This window comes from Lissotriton helveticus, chromosome 3_1, assembly GCF_964261635.1.
Source record: "Lissotriton helveticus chromosome 3_1, aLisHel1.1, whole genome shotgun sequence".
Taxonomy (NCBI): Eukaryota; Metazoa; Chordata; class Amphibia; order Caudata; family Salamandridae; genus Lissotriton; species Lissotriton helveticus.
In genome coordinates, this window is record NC_136061.1 from 1,261,908,052 (window position 1) to 1,261,921,589 (window position 13,538).

The window sequence follows — 13,538 nt, forward strand, 5'->3', positions numbered from 1 at the left end:
TGCCATGTGGCAAGCATACCTGCCCTAAGAGCAGGTCTGCCTGTCACATGACATAGGTGTGCTATTTAGACTTGCAATTTAAAAAAGTAAAAAATAAATAAGATATGTCATTTACAATACTAATAAGTCCAACTTTTCAAATGCGAGACAATATTTTTTTTTAGTTGACATGATGACATGTTTGTGTTCATACTTACGGCAATTATTGTCCCTGAAACGGTCATCAGGCTTTTTAGACTTGCCTGTTTTATTTCCTTGATGGGAGAAGCCGATGGTGCAGGCGGATGCAAAATGTTGTTTGCTTGTTGGATCAGGCCATCCTCGATTGCCATTGCAGGAAATTTGGTTACTTTAGTTTGTTTTGTAATTAAAATTGTTTTGTTTTTGATAATAAAGTTTCGTATCAGTAGTCCACAGTTATTTTTCGTTTGCTCATATAAATTTTCTTGGTAACAAGTACATTTTATTGTTCCAGTTTTATCTGCTAAAGCCAAATGGAATAAAATTTTCTGCTCTTGTTTAGCATTTTTGTACGTAGTTTTCCCTGAGCAGTTGATGACATTAACTCTTATTGGTTTCTGGTATGGTTTGTTGTCATCGGTATTAATGTTCATAATTTCTTCAATAGACATCATCTGAAATAGAAAATGTGACATAACATGTTAAATACAAACCCATATTGCTTTATGATCACTGTAATAGCATTCTAAAGTACCATAGTTGTGTAGTTGGACATTTGTATATATATGATCTAAAATGGATTGGTAGTTAGTTGTGTAACTGTTAATGAGTTGTTGACATTGTAATTGCGTTTCAAAGAATCCAAGTAATTGCTTGCTGTTTGCATTTTGTTGAGATACATCCACATTGAAATCACCTATAATAATGAATTTGTGTGTGGGGTAAAAATCCGTAATATTTGTGATGAAATCAAAAAGAGAAGTTATACTTTTTAGGGGTGGTTTGTATAAAATAATAATAAGGAAATCTGTGTTACCAATCTGTAGAGTAAAATGTAAAATGTCAATCCCTTCAAGTGTCTCATAAATAGGCAATATAAATAAATCTTTTTTGTAGTACATAATCATTCCATGGTTTGTGTTGTATGTATGAAATTTATCAAATATAATGTGATGATATTGTTCTATCGTGAAATCATTAGCTGTAGCATTTCTTGTAGTGTTGATCTCAGTTAAGCAAATAATGTCTGCTTGTAATATATTGCTATCCGCTACCATAGATGGAAAATTTTTCTGTAGTGATCTGATATTGTGTGCAATGATATTGAAATGTGCACTGTATGTATGTAACTGTGGGATATGTATTTCAAGTGGCATTTCTGTCCTTAATCTGTGCATTTCCTCATTAACTTGTGGATGTACTACAATTTTACGTTCATCAAAATTGTGTACATATACATTTTGTATTGATTTTGCCCTGCTAATAGCAACATAATGCAAATGATGAATCTTGCTGTTATTAAAGTGTATATAAAGTGGTTCGAGAGTTGCACCTTGTGTGCGATGTATAGTGCGTGCTGATGCTTGGCGTAAAGGAAATTGCTTGCGTATAATGGTAATAAATTTTTTAGTGTATTGGAAATGTCTAGCTATAGCATGTATTGGTGTCCATGTATTTTGTATTTGTGAATGAAATAAGTGTTTATATTGTTGTCTGGTTGTTTGTCCTATAGTGGGATTGTCAAATAACAACCAAACGATAATAGGTGTATTGTTAATCAATTCAACTAATTGTACAACACCAGTTGCGCCATTTGTTAAACCATCATTGACATCCACATTGCAACTTAAATCATAACGAAGTTGTAAGGCAATGTGTAATGTATGTGAAAGGCCCATTGTTTTCTGTGGATCTTTGGGCAGTTGCTTAAGAATGGTTTTTTTCACATTTTCAGACAAATCTGAACTGACGGTATCGCTTGCTACTGTTATGTAGACTGGATAATCTTTGCAATGTTGTTCTAAAACCTTTTGGTTAATTTCATTAACTTCTAGATTAGTTGACATGATATATGGAATTGTTTCTAATAAAGTCTCATCAGGTTGTATTTCCCTTTGCTTAATTTGTGAAATATCTTCCTCAGTATGCTTGCCTTCTCTCAATCGGTTTAGTAATTCAGCAAATTGTAGATCTTCTTTTTGGCGCATAATTTTTGTTAATTCAAAAATTTTAAAATGTTCTTTCCATAAGTTAGCACTTAAAGGACCATACATTTGTGTAGAATCCTGAAAAATGTATCTGTCAAATACAGGTTTTAATTGGTAAAAGTCACCAATGGCTAAAATAGAAATTCCTCCAAATGGTTCATTAGATGATTTAATTTCTTGAAGCCTGTTATGTATAAAATTCAACATATTGTGTCCTACCATTGAAATTTCATCAATAATAACAACTCTAACATGCATCATTTCCATTTGTAGAGCAGTTCTATGTTCATGACTCAGTTGTTTATAAGTCAAACTTTGCGACACAGGTATTTTGAAAGTGCTATGCAGTGTTTTTCCATTAATATTATGGGCAGCCTTTCCTGTTGGAGCAGTAAGTAAGATATAAACATTATCTGGATTTTCACCGGCCTTAGTGTTATAATAGCGTAGTAAAGTTTGATATAGTGCAGATATTACAAAACTTTTCCCAACACCAGCCCCTCCAGTGCAAAAAGTATAGCATGGAGTGCTTGTAGTTTTAAACCAATGCAAATGATGGTAAACAAAATTAAGTTGTTCCTCCGTTAAGTTTTGCATAAGTTGTTGGTATTTTTCATTGGGTAAAATAACGTTAGTTAAGCTTTGTTCTTCAGTTGTAGTTCTAATTCCTAAATCTAGAGCCAAATCATATCTATTATTATGTTCTGGATTTTGGTCTTCTGTCTGTATATTAACAGTTGGTGATAGAGGAGGTGAAATTACATTTTCATGACACTGTTCATGAATAATGTTTGTAACTTCGCCATGCTGTTTGTTATAGATTTTTAGTTGTGTGTCAACAAATGATTTAACTTCCAGATACCTCTCATAGTAAGTTTCCTTGTTGATTAGTATTTTTTCTTCTTCCCTCCATGGATAGTGCAACATTAATATTTCTCTATAATACTCTTCTGGTTCATTATTTTTGCTAAATCTGCAAAAGCGTATTATTTTCCCTTGTCTGCGCTTATTTAAAGCATAATCATAATTCTGTTTCTTTTGTTGTTTATTTCCGTGACTACATTCTATTTCTAATTCTTCCTCATCTGAGCTGTAAAAGTTTTGTTCTGCAAGTAAATCTTCGCAATCATTTATTTCTTTCCCATGTGTTTTTTTCTTCACATAGTTGAAATCAGCCGCATAGTCTGCTAACGTGCACATCTCTAATGATTGTGGCCGTTTGCAGTACTTAATAATAATATTTTCACATTGAATGTCAGTTGAATTTTCGGGCAAGTTATTAATAGTTTCGATATCGCGCATTAAATAAGTTCTTTTCTCTGGACGGCTAGTATTAATAAATACAAATGATCGTGAGCTTTTCCGTAATGGTATTTGAAGAATTAGATATGCTGCTTCTTGAGCACTAATTTCTGTGCAGTTGAGGAATTTGTTTCCTATGTGTTTAAGTTGATCTTTGATATTACTATTGCTTGTTACCTCTTTAGCAGCTTGCGCTAGAAGTTTGCTAATTCCTCTTTGCGATTTACTGATATATGAGATAATATAGACTGCACAAGCATAAGGGTCTAGTATAAACTGCAAGTCTATGTTTGCTCGCCAAGCTTCTAAAAGAGTACTATTGTAGTTATTGATGAAGCATTCGCCTGGTGTTCTTTTTAAAAAAATAGTTGTTTTTTGTAAGCTAGTTTGTATAGAAGTAATATATTCTTTATCATCCATTTTAATGAACTCTAAAAAGTCCTCAAAAGAAAGTGTATTAAAAGTAGTATTATTCATAGCTTCATGTATTATTTTCATATTATCTTGCCATTGCTTATTTGTCTCCTCAAGTGTTAATGGCTCTAATATGAGCGTTCTTGACATTGGATATTTGGGATATTGATATTTGCATGTCCGTTGCTGTTTACGTCTGCAATTTTTGGTGTGACCATGCCTTTGTAGATTTATTAACGGTTGTAAAAGAGGGTCCTCAGACTTATGACAAGTGATATATTTGTCAATAAAGCTATTGACTTCTTCGACTGGTGAAACACCATACAATGGTGCTTTGTTTACCCAGAGTAATGCATGTATATGTGGAGAACCTCTTTGTTGGAATTCGACTCTGTAAAAGTAGTCTACTATTTCCCCAATTGGATTAGTGCCATTCAGCAAAACACAATTAAAGAATTTCCTAACTTGATAGTCAAACTGTCTTGCACATGTTATTGGATCTTCTTGTATTAATTTACTTTTAGTTTCCCAAGACATGTTTAAGAATTCTTCCTCTGTACATTCCTTTAAGTTTCTAACTCTCAATAGTATATTTATTAAATGGTGCCATTTTGTTTCAGCAGCAGATAAAGTCAAAAAGAAAGTGGGTATGCCAAGTTGCCTTATCATTGCAAAAATATCTTTTTTGCAACCTTCCCAATATGGAGGTGAACTGCGTATAGTTTTTAATACTTTGTACCCCTCATTAAACTGAAAAACATTGGCAATATTACATTTAATGTCTTTAGCAGTTATTTTATTCCCATCTGTAAAATGTTTTCTGATGGAAATGTTGATTTTACCATGGATCTGCTTAATATGTAATTTCTTCAGTTTAAAAAACATATTACTAATAGATTTAGCGACTCTTCTATCATAACTCCTTAACTCTGCTTGGCAAATAGTACTATAATGTACCGGTATGTGTCTTTCCTTATTGTTAGGCCTTCGTTCACCACAAAAAATAGTAGGGAAAGCCAAAAACTCTGAATCTTTATCCTCATATAAACCTCTTGGCGTGTTATGTTCAGCTGGAGCGAAACTTAACACATTCAGCGAATTACTAGTAATAGTTTCATTAGTTAACATAGTATCCAAATTCCCAGCTTCTATGTTGTCAGAACTATCAGATGAATTGTTTGTCTCAGAAGTCTCATTGTGAGATTCTATTTCTGGAGGTATATACTCCCAGTCAGGGTTAATCGTAACACCATATTCATTAAACATTGTACTATTTTTAGCTAGCCAAGTAGCTGCCTTTTTTACTGTATTTGGTCTAATATTCTCATAATGTGTATATGATTTATAGATTAATTTCCTTTTTAATTTCACTGGGATTGTCATGGCGTCATTAATTTGCCTTGGTAAAATTGTAACAGTTGTCATAACATCTGCAGGTACATTAACTACTGCTCCTGATAATGATTTTTGAAAACCGCGTGGCAGACTCCGAATTTGTAAGAATGGTATCCTAGGTGAAACTAATCTTTCTTCTAAATCATATAATTCTAATTCAACTGGTACATTTGGGAAGCCCATGCCATTTACAATAGAACATGGTGGTATTTTGTTTTTGCGAATGTAATAATAGCAAGTCTTACATATAAAATTGGTTTTCTTGTTACTAATGTTACACTTCTTGAAAATTTCAGATTGGCTAACACTGCGTATATTTTGCAACGTTTGTTTATGCCACAGTTGATTGCAAAGAGTACAAATGTACTCTGGGCCATGCAATATTTCCCGGTGGAATTTGCGAATGATTGTATGGATTTGTTTACCTCGTTTCTGTCTTTGGCCCTGCGTGAAGATGGGGATGTTATTATCAGTAGCACTTAGTTGACTGTTGGTAATGTCTTCTTCAGCTGTATTAACTTTTTTTCTTTGTACAACTTTAGTTGGACATGTACTTGAATCCCTTTTTCTTTTCCGAGACTGTTTATTTGTTCCCTGTATAGCTTTACTATTACCTGGTAATTGTGCTAAATGATTACTATTGCTATTCCCTCCCTTACTTTTATTCAGTAAATCATCAGAAGACATTGATGTTGATGTTATCGTCTGATTAGGAGTACATTCAGTAGTATGTACCCAAATTTTTCTTTCTTGCGGTAGGTGACTATTTTTTTTATGCACAGTAAGTGCTTTTGTAAAGGATTTCCTTTGAATGACTGTTATATCTATTGGTGTTAATTCAAATTGGACACATTGCTCAGCCTGATGTGTAAAGTTATATGCTAGTTTCATAACATATTGAATTAGGCCTTCAAACGAATTAAATGCAATTGTAACACATGTTCCGTTTGAATGAGGCATGCCTTCATGGTCCCTACTATGTGAATCAAATACAAAGTATGATTGCATATGTTTGAAAATAGCTATTACATAAACATTCATACAAAGTAGAACACCACAGTGCTTATTAATAGTAACATTTAATGCTGTGCTAATATCTGGGTAGGCTTTATCAAAACGTTTAAGGACATCACCGTAGTAAGCATTCCGTAGCAAAAGTGAATATATCTCTTGATTGTGGTCTATATACCTTGGCAGGTCATCTGGATGCATAAGTGTTTCGTTGTTAATAGAATGCATCTGGAGATATAAAGCGTCCCCACGGTCCATGATATAATGCAGATCATTAGAGTTCCAAGTAGTTACTGGCTTGCATAAATTGTGCAAGACAGCAAAAGCACTATTTGGTAAGCATTGCTTACCTTGTGATTTGCTATTAAATTTGCTATTCCCTTGATGGTAACTTGCTTTCAAGCATCTCTGCATTTTATAAGTTATACTGAAATGTTGTTATCAACAAATGTAAATTAAGAAGGTTTGTGAACTAACAAATTTTTTTGGGGACTGTAAGGTCAGAACTTTTAAAAAATTTTAAACTAAGTGGCAAAGTAGTATTTACCTTAACTTCTGTTTCTTTTGTTGTTGTTTTAATAATCTGAAAGGAGAAAAAAAATACATAATGTTTAGAAGAGATTTTTTCGAATTTTTCACATAAAGGGCACATTAACATGTAAATAGTGTTTTAAAGACCTGTTAAGAGCTCTAGTGCTGCTGTGAGTGTATGCGCCACGGGTGGCACACAGGCAGGGTGAGATGATAGAGGGAGAGAGAGGGAGTGTTAGGAAAAGGGGGACAGAGAGAGAGTGAGTGAGTGCGTGAAAAGTTCATACTGAGAGACGTAAAAAAATGTGTGTGTGTTATCTTGTAACTTGGACTGGTTAATGTGTTGCATTGAATCTGAGAATGAATGCGCTGTGCGTGTAATATTGAAAATGTACCCAGTTAGTGTGCAAGTAATGTAGAAAGATAGAGAGGGAATAAAGGGGAGACAAATGGAGAGTTATATACAAAAACAGAGAGGAAGGGAAAGTTAGGGAAAGGAAGGGAAATGGAGGGAGAGGAAGAGAAAGGGAGTGAGATGCAGGGTGATAGGGAGGGAGACGGAGAGGGAGGGAGAGAGGAGGAAAAAGAGAGGGGGAGTGAGACAGAGGGAGGAACACAGTTAGAGTGAGACAGAGGAAGACAGGAGAGAGGGAGGGGGAGCTATAGAGAGGGAGAGAGAGCTATAGAGATGTAGGGAGACCGCGAGAGAAAGAGAGCGATAAAATTATGTGTATGCCGGGAGGGCTCAGTGCACGAAGCCTTCGGCTGCAGGGTCCTGTGATTAACTTCATGGTCAGTTTTATGTTGTAGCTGTCGCCCCGACACTTAACCACTAACCCTGCCCACACCGACGCGTTCCTTGGACACAAAGTAAACAGTAAATTATTCACTGAGTGGCGTTGCGTGGCTGAGTGGCGTTGCGTGGCTGAGTGGTGTTGCGTGGCTGAGTGGCGTTGCGTGGCTGAGTGGCGTTGCGTGGCAGAGTGGCGTTGCGTGGGTGAGTGGCGTTGCGTGTGTGAGTGGCGTTGCGTATGTGAGTGGCGTTGCGTGGCTGAGTGGCGTTGCGTGGCTGAGTGGCGTGGCTGAGTGGCGTTGCGTGGCTGAGTGGCGTTGCGTGGCTGAGTGGCGTTGCATGTGTGCGTGGCGTTGCGTGTGTGAGTGGCGTGTGTGAGTGGCGTTGCGTGGCTGAGTGGCGTTGCGTGGCTGAGTGGCGTTGCGTGGCTGAGTGGCGTTGCGTGGCTGAGTGGCGTTGCGTGGGTGAGTGGCGTTGCGTGGGTGAGTGGCGTTGCGTGGGTGAGTGACGTTGCGTGGGTGAGTGGCGTTGCGTGTGTGAGTGGCGTTGCGTGTGTGAGTGGCGTTGCGTGTGTGAGTGGCGTTGCGTGGCTGAGTGGCGTTGCGTGGCTGAGTGGCGTTGCGTGGCAGAGTGGCAGTGCGTGGCTGAGTGGCGTTGCATGTGTGCGTGGCGTTGCGTGTGTGAGTGGCGTGTGTGAGTGGCATTGCGTGGCTGAGTGGCGTTGTGTGGCTGAGTGGCGTTGCGTGGATGAGTGGCGTTGCGTGGGTGAGTGGCGTTGCGTGGGTGAGTGGCGTTGCGTGGGTGAGTGGCGTTGCGTGGGTGAGTGGCGTTGCGTGGCTGAGTGGCGTTGCGTGGGTGAGTGGCGTTGCGTGGGTGAGTGGCGTTGCGTGGGTGAGTGGCGTTGCGTGGGTGAGTGGCGTTGCGTGGGTGAGTGGCGTTGCGTGGGTGAGTGGCGTTGCGTGGGTGAGTGGCGTTGCGTGGCTGAGTGGCGTTGCGTGGGTGAGTGGCGTTGCGTGGGTGAGTGGCGTTGCGTGGCTGAGTGGCGTTGCGTGGCTGAGTGGCGTTGCGTGGCTGAGTGGCGTTGCGTGGGTGAGTGGCGTTGCGTGGCTGAGTGGCGTTGCGTGGGTGAGTGGCGTTGCGTGGGTGAGTGGCGTTGCGTGGGTGAGTGGCGTTGCGTGGGTGAGTGGCGTTGCGTGGGTGAGTGGCGTTGCGTGGGTGAGTGGCGTTGCGTGGGTGAGTGGCGTTGCGTGGGTGAGTGGCGTTGCGTGGCTGAGTGGCGTTGCGTGGCTGAGTGGCGTTGCGTGGCTGAGTGGCGTTGCGTGGCTGAGTGGCGTTGCGTGGGTGAGTGGCGTTGCGTGGGTGAGTGGCGTTGCGTGGGTGAGTGGCGTTGCGTGGGTGAGTGGCGTTGCGTGGGTGAGTGGCGTTGCGTGGCTGAGTGGCGTTGCGTGGGTGAGTGGCGTTGCGTGGGTGAGTGGCGTTGCGTGGGTGAGTGGCGTTGCGTGGGTGAGTGGCGTTGCATGGCTGAGTGGCGTTGCGTGGGTGAGTGGCGTTGCGTGGGTGAGTGGCGTTGCGTGGGTGAGTGGCGTTGCGTGGCTGAGTGGCGTTGCGTGGGTGAGTGGCGTTGCGTGGGTGAGTGGCGTTGCGTGGGTGAGTGGCGTTGCGTGGGTGAGTGGCGTTGCGTGGGTGAGTGGCGTTGCGTGGGTGAGTGGCGTTGCGTGGCTGAGTGGCGTTGCGTGGCTGAGTGGCGTTGCGTGGCTGAGTGGCGTTGCGTGGCTGAGTGGCGTTGCGTGGCTGAGTGGCGTTGCGTGGCTGAGTGGCGTTGCGTGGGTGAGTGGCGTTGCGTGGGTGAGTGGCGTTGCGTGGGTGAGTGGCGTTGCGTGGGTGAGTGGCGTTGCGTGGCTGAGTGGCGTTGCGTGGGTGAGTGGCATTGCGTGGGTGAGTGGCGTTGCGTGGGTGAGTGGCGTTGCGTGGGTGAGTGGCGTTGCGTGGGTGAGTGGCGTTGCGTGGGTGAGTGGCGTTGCGTGGCTGAGTGGCGTTGCGTGGCTGAGTGGCGTTGCGTGGCTGAGTGGCGTTGCGTGGGTGAGTGGCGTTGCGTGGGTGAGTGGCGTTGCGTGGCTGAGTGGCGTTGCGTGGCTGAGTGAAACAGTCAGAAACGTAAATGGAGAGGGGGGTGAGAGTTAAAAGAGAGAGTGAAACAGGCAGAAACGTGGAGAGTTAAAAGAAAGAGCGAATGAATGTAAGCTGCGAGATGTGGCATAACAGAAGGATTGGTACTGCGTGCACCGCAGTTTGGGGTATCTGCGAGATTTGTGTAAGTAAATGGAGAGGGGGGTGAGAGTTGGAAGAGAGAGTGAAACAGGCAGAAACGTGGGGAGTTAAAAGAAAGAGGGAATGAATCTAAGCTGCGAGATGTGGCATAACAGAAGGATTGGTACTGCGTGCACCGCTGCTTGGGGTATCTGCGAGATTTGTGTAAGTAAATGGAGAGGGGGGTGAGAGTTAAAAGAGAGAGTGAAACAGGCAGAAACGTGGAGAGTTAAAAGAAAGAGCGAATGAATCTAAGCTGCGAGATGTGGCATAACAGAAGGATTGGTACTGCGTGCACCGCTGCTTGGGGTATCTGCGAGATTTGTGTAAGTAAATGGAGAGGGGGGTGAGAGTTAAAAGAGAGAGTGAAACAGGCAGAAACGTGGAGAGTTAAAAGAAAGAGCGAAAGAATCTAAGCTGCGAGATGTGGCATAACAGAAGGATTGGTACTGCGTGCACCGCTGCTTGGGGTATCTGCGAGATTTGTGTAAGTAAATGGAGAGGGGGGTGAGAGTTGGAAGAGAGAGTGAAACAGGCAGAAACGTGAATCTAAGCTGCGAGACGGAGAGGGAGGGAGAGAGGAGGAAAAAGAGAGGGGGAGTGAGACAGAGGGAGGAACACAGTTAGAGTGAGACAGAGGAAGACAGGAGAGAGGGAGGGGGAGCTATAGATGTAGGGAGAGCGCGAGAGAAAGAGAGCGATAAAATTATGTGTATGCCGGGAGGGCTCAGTGCACGAAGCCTTCGGCTGCAGGGTCCTGTGATTAACTTCATGGTCAGTTTTATGTTGTTGCTGTCGCCCCGACCCTTAACCACTAACCCTGCCCCCACCGACGCGGTCCTTGGACACAAAGTAAACAGTAAATTATTCACCTGCGAGAAAGCTTGTGAGTAGCCATGTAATAGAGGGTGTGGGCGAAACTCCCCTTGATCGTGTGTATGAAAAGTTTGTTGTGGTGTGGCGAAGTGTTGCGAACGGATTATGACTGTACTATTCCCCCTAATGTTCCAATGTGCCTGTGAATAGTGTATTAAGTGTAAGGTCAAGTTTTATTTTGGGTAGGCAGCTAATCCTGGCTAATGTGTTATTGGATGTGTGATTGTGAAAATGTAATACTAGTAGTTGTACGAGCGGCTGTTTCCGTGTGTCAGGTTGTAACTTGGATTACTAACTGTGCAAGTAAAGCTGCGAATGAATGCATTCTGCGTAAATGTTGTAAAGTGTTGCCTGTTTACGTGCACATTAATGTGCAATTATAAGTTCTGACTGAAAGTTTGGTGCTGTAGTGGCGAAGTGCTCTGATGTTACATTGCGTAGGAGTTGCACGTGCTGTATAAGGGTGGCAGTCAGTGTTTTGCCTAATGTGACAGGCTGTGTGTTATTAGTGTAAGATGAAGTGTTTTCCCTAATGTGACAGGGTGTGTGTGATTAGTGTGCTATAGAGAGGGAGGGAGACGAAGAGAGAAAGAGCGAGAAAATTATGTGTATGCCGGGAGGGCTCAGTGGACGAAGCCTTCGGCTGCAGGGTCCTGTGATTAACCTCATGGCCAGTTTTATGTTGTTGCTGTAGACCCGACCCTTAACCACTGACCCTGCCCCCACCAATGCGGTCCTTGGACACAAAGTAAACATTAAATTTGTCCCCTGAGAGAAAGATTGTGAGTAGCCATGTAATAGATGGTGTGTGTGAAAGTGCCCTTGTTCGTGGAATGTGTGCATGAAAATTTTTTTGTGGTGTGGCGAAGTGTTGCGAACGGTTTATGGCTGTACTATTCTCGCGAATGATACAATGTGCCTGGGAATAGTGTAGTAACTGTAAAGTGAAGTGTTTATTTTTGTAGGCCGCAAATCCTGGCTAATGTGTTATTGGGTGCGTGTTTGTGGAAAGGTAATACTAGTAGTTGTACGAGCGGATGTTTTCGTGTGTCAGCTAGTAACTTGGATTACTTAATGTGTGCCAGTAAAGCTGCGGGTGAATGTTGTAAAGTGTAGCCTGTTTGCGTACAAATAAATGTGCAATTTGAAGTTGTTCCTGAAAGTTTGGTGCTGTAGTGGCGAAGTGCTATGATCTTAGATTGCGTTTGAGTCGCACGTGCTGTATAAGGGTGGCAGTCAGTGTTTTGCCTAATGTGACAGGCTGTGTGTGATTAGTGTAAGATGCAGCTCTGTTGACTCTTGAGTACAATCATCCAGTTTACTGTTTTGCTATGAAGCTGTAAATGAAAGCATAATGAGTGTTCTAATGTGGTCGCACTCATTTCGGCGTGCGTGTGATATAGTATGTATTCCTAACAGTGTGTGCATGAAAAGTTAATAGTAATAGATGTAAAAAAAAAGGGTGGGTATGTGTCATCTTGTAACTTGCACTGGTTACTGTGTTACATTTAATTAGAGAATGGAAGCGGTATGCATGTAATCTTGACAGATAATCTGACAAGGTGTGTGTGAGTAGTGTAAGCTGGAGCTCTGTTCACTGTTCAGTCCGATCATCCTGTTTACTGTATTGCTGTGAAGCAGTGAAAAAAATAGTAAGGAGTGTTCTGTTGTGGTTGCACTCAATTCGCCGTGCGTGTTATATAGTATGTGTTCTTAACCGTGTGTGCGTGAAAAGGTACTAGTAACAGACGTAAAAAGGTGTGTGTGTCATGTTGTAATTAGGAGTAGTTACTGTGTTGCATTAAATATAAGAAAGAATGGGTGTGTGTCAAACTTATGTTGTGCCTTGAATTATTGGAAGGAATGTTCTGTGTGGCGAGTCGGAGTGTTAGGAACGGAAGTAAAAATTGTGTAGAAGAGTGAACAGTTGGCTGTACTTACATGATATATGTTGGTGCGCAGTTTCTTTGCCCCTATCAAGGAAATGTTGAAAGCGTACCAATAACCTACAAGAGATAACGATAAAAAAAACAATATGTATCGGTTGGTTTAAACAAAGGTATGACCTGTTTGAGAAATTACGTAGTCCTTTGCTAAGTATTACCATAGAAAATGTAGATTTGCAAACAAACATGTCGCAGAATAATTTAACAGAGGTGCGATGTTGATATAGTAACAGTTGTAATAAACGCAAGTAAATGTATCAATACTGTCCCTTAGATGTATAGAAATAAAACTTGCATGCACTTACGTTCTAAGATTGAATGCCGTAAATTTTCAGTGGCTGTTGGTCGATAGCAGCAAGTACAGCGCCGTTCTGTAAGTCGAAGTTCTGTCCTCGCAGGTAAAAAGAGAGTATGACTTAAAGTGACCCGTCCCTCTGCTTAAATAGGGGGTAACGATGCAAGAATATATATATTTTTTTTTGGTTTAAGAAAGGATCAAAGCTTTTAGTCCTTCCCTTGCCCCAAGGAAAAGTCACACTAGCTGATGTGCGCGACTTGGAAGTGTGAATGTTTGAATGTGTATGCAGATGGAGTTTCGACATTGGCGCGCCAGTAGACTTCCCTGGGCAACTCCCTTAAGGCCACATAAGATTTTGCTCGGAACTGACAAAGCAAAGGGCCTTTTTTTTTTACGTTAGTGTAATGACACTTCAACTGTCTGCTCGAAGTTACACTTAAAAATGGCATATATAAAGCATCCAAAGTATACAAAGTTTCACTTTTAAACATACAACT

The 13,538-nt window shown here is 41.6% G+C and overlaps 1 long non-coding RNA gene across 1 annotated transcript; it reads right to left on the reverse strand.

The window, feature by feature from the left end:
• Positions 1-250: 250 nt before the first annotated feature.
• LOC144824933 (uncharacterized) lies at positions 251-12,975 on the reverse strand. The gene is made up of 3 exons (XR_013609188.1): positions 12,739-12,975; positions 6,838-6,873; positions 251-635 (listed from the first exon to the last, which is right to left on the reverse strand). It is a non-coding gene; the product is annotated as an uncharacterized LOC144824933 (long non-coding RNA).
• Positions 12,976-13,538: the final 563 nt, after the last annotated feature.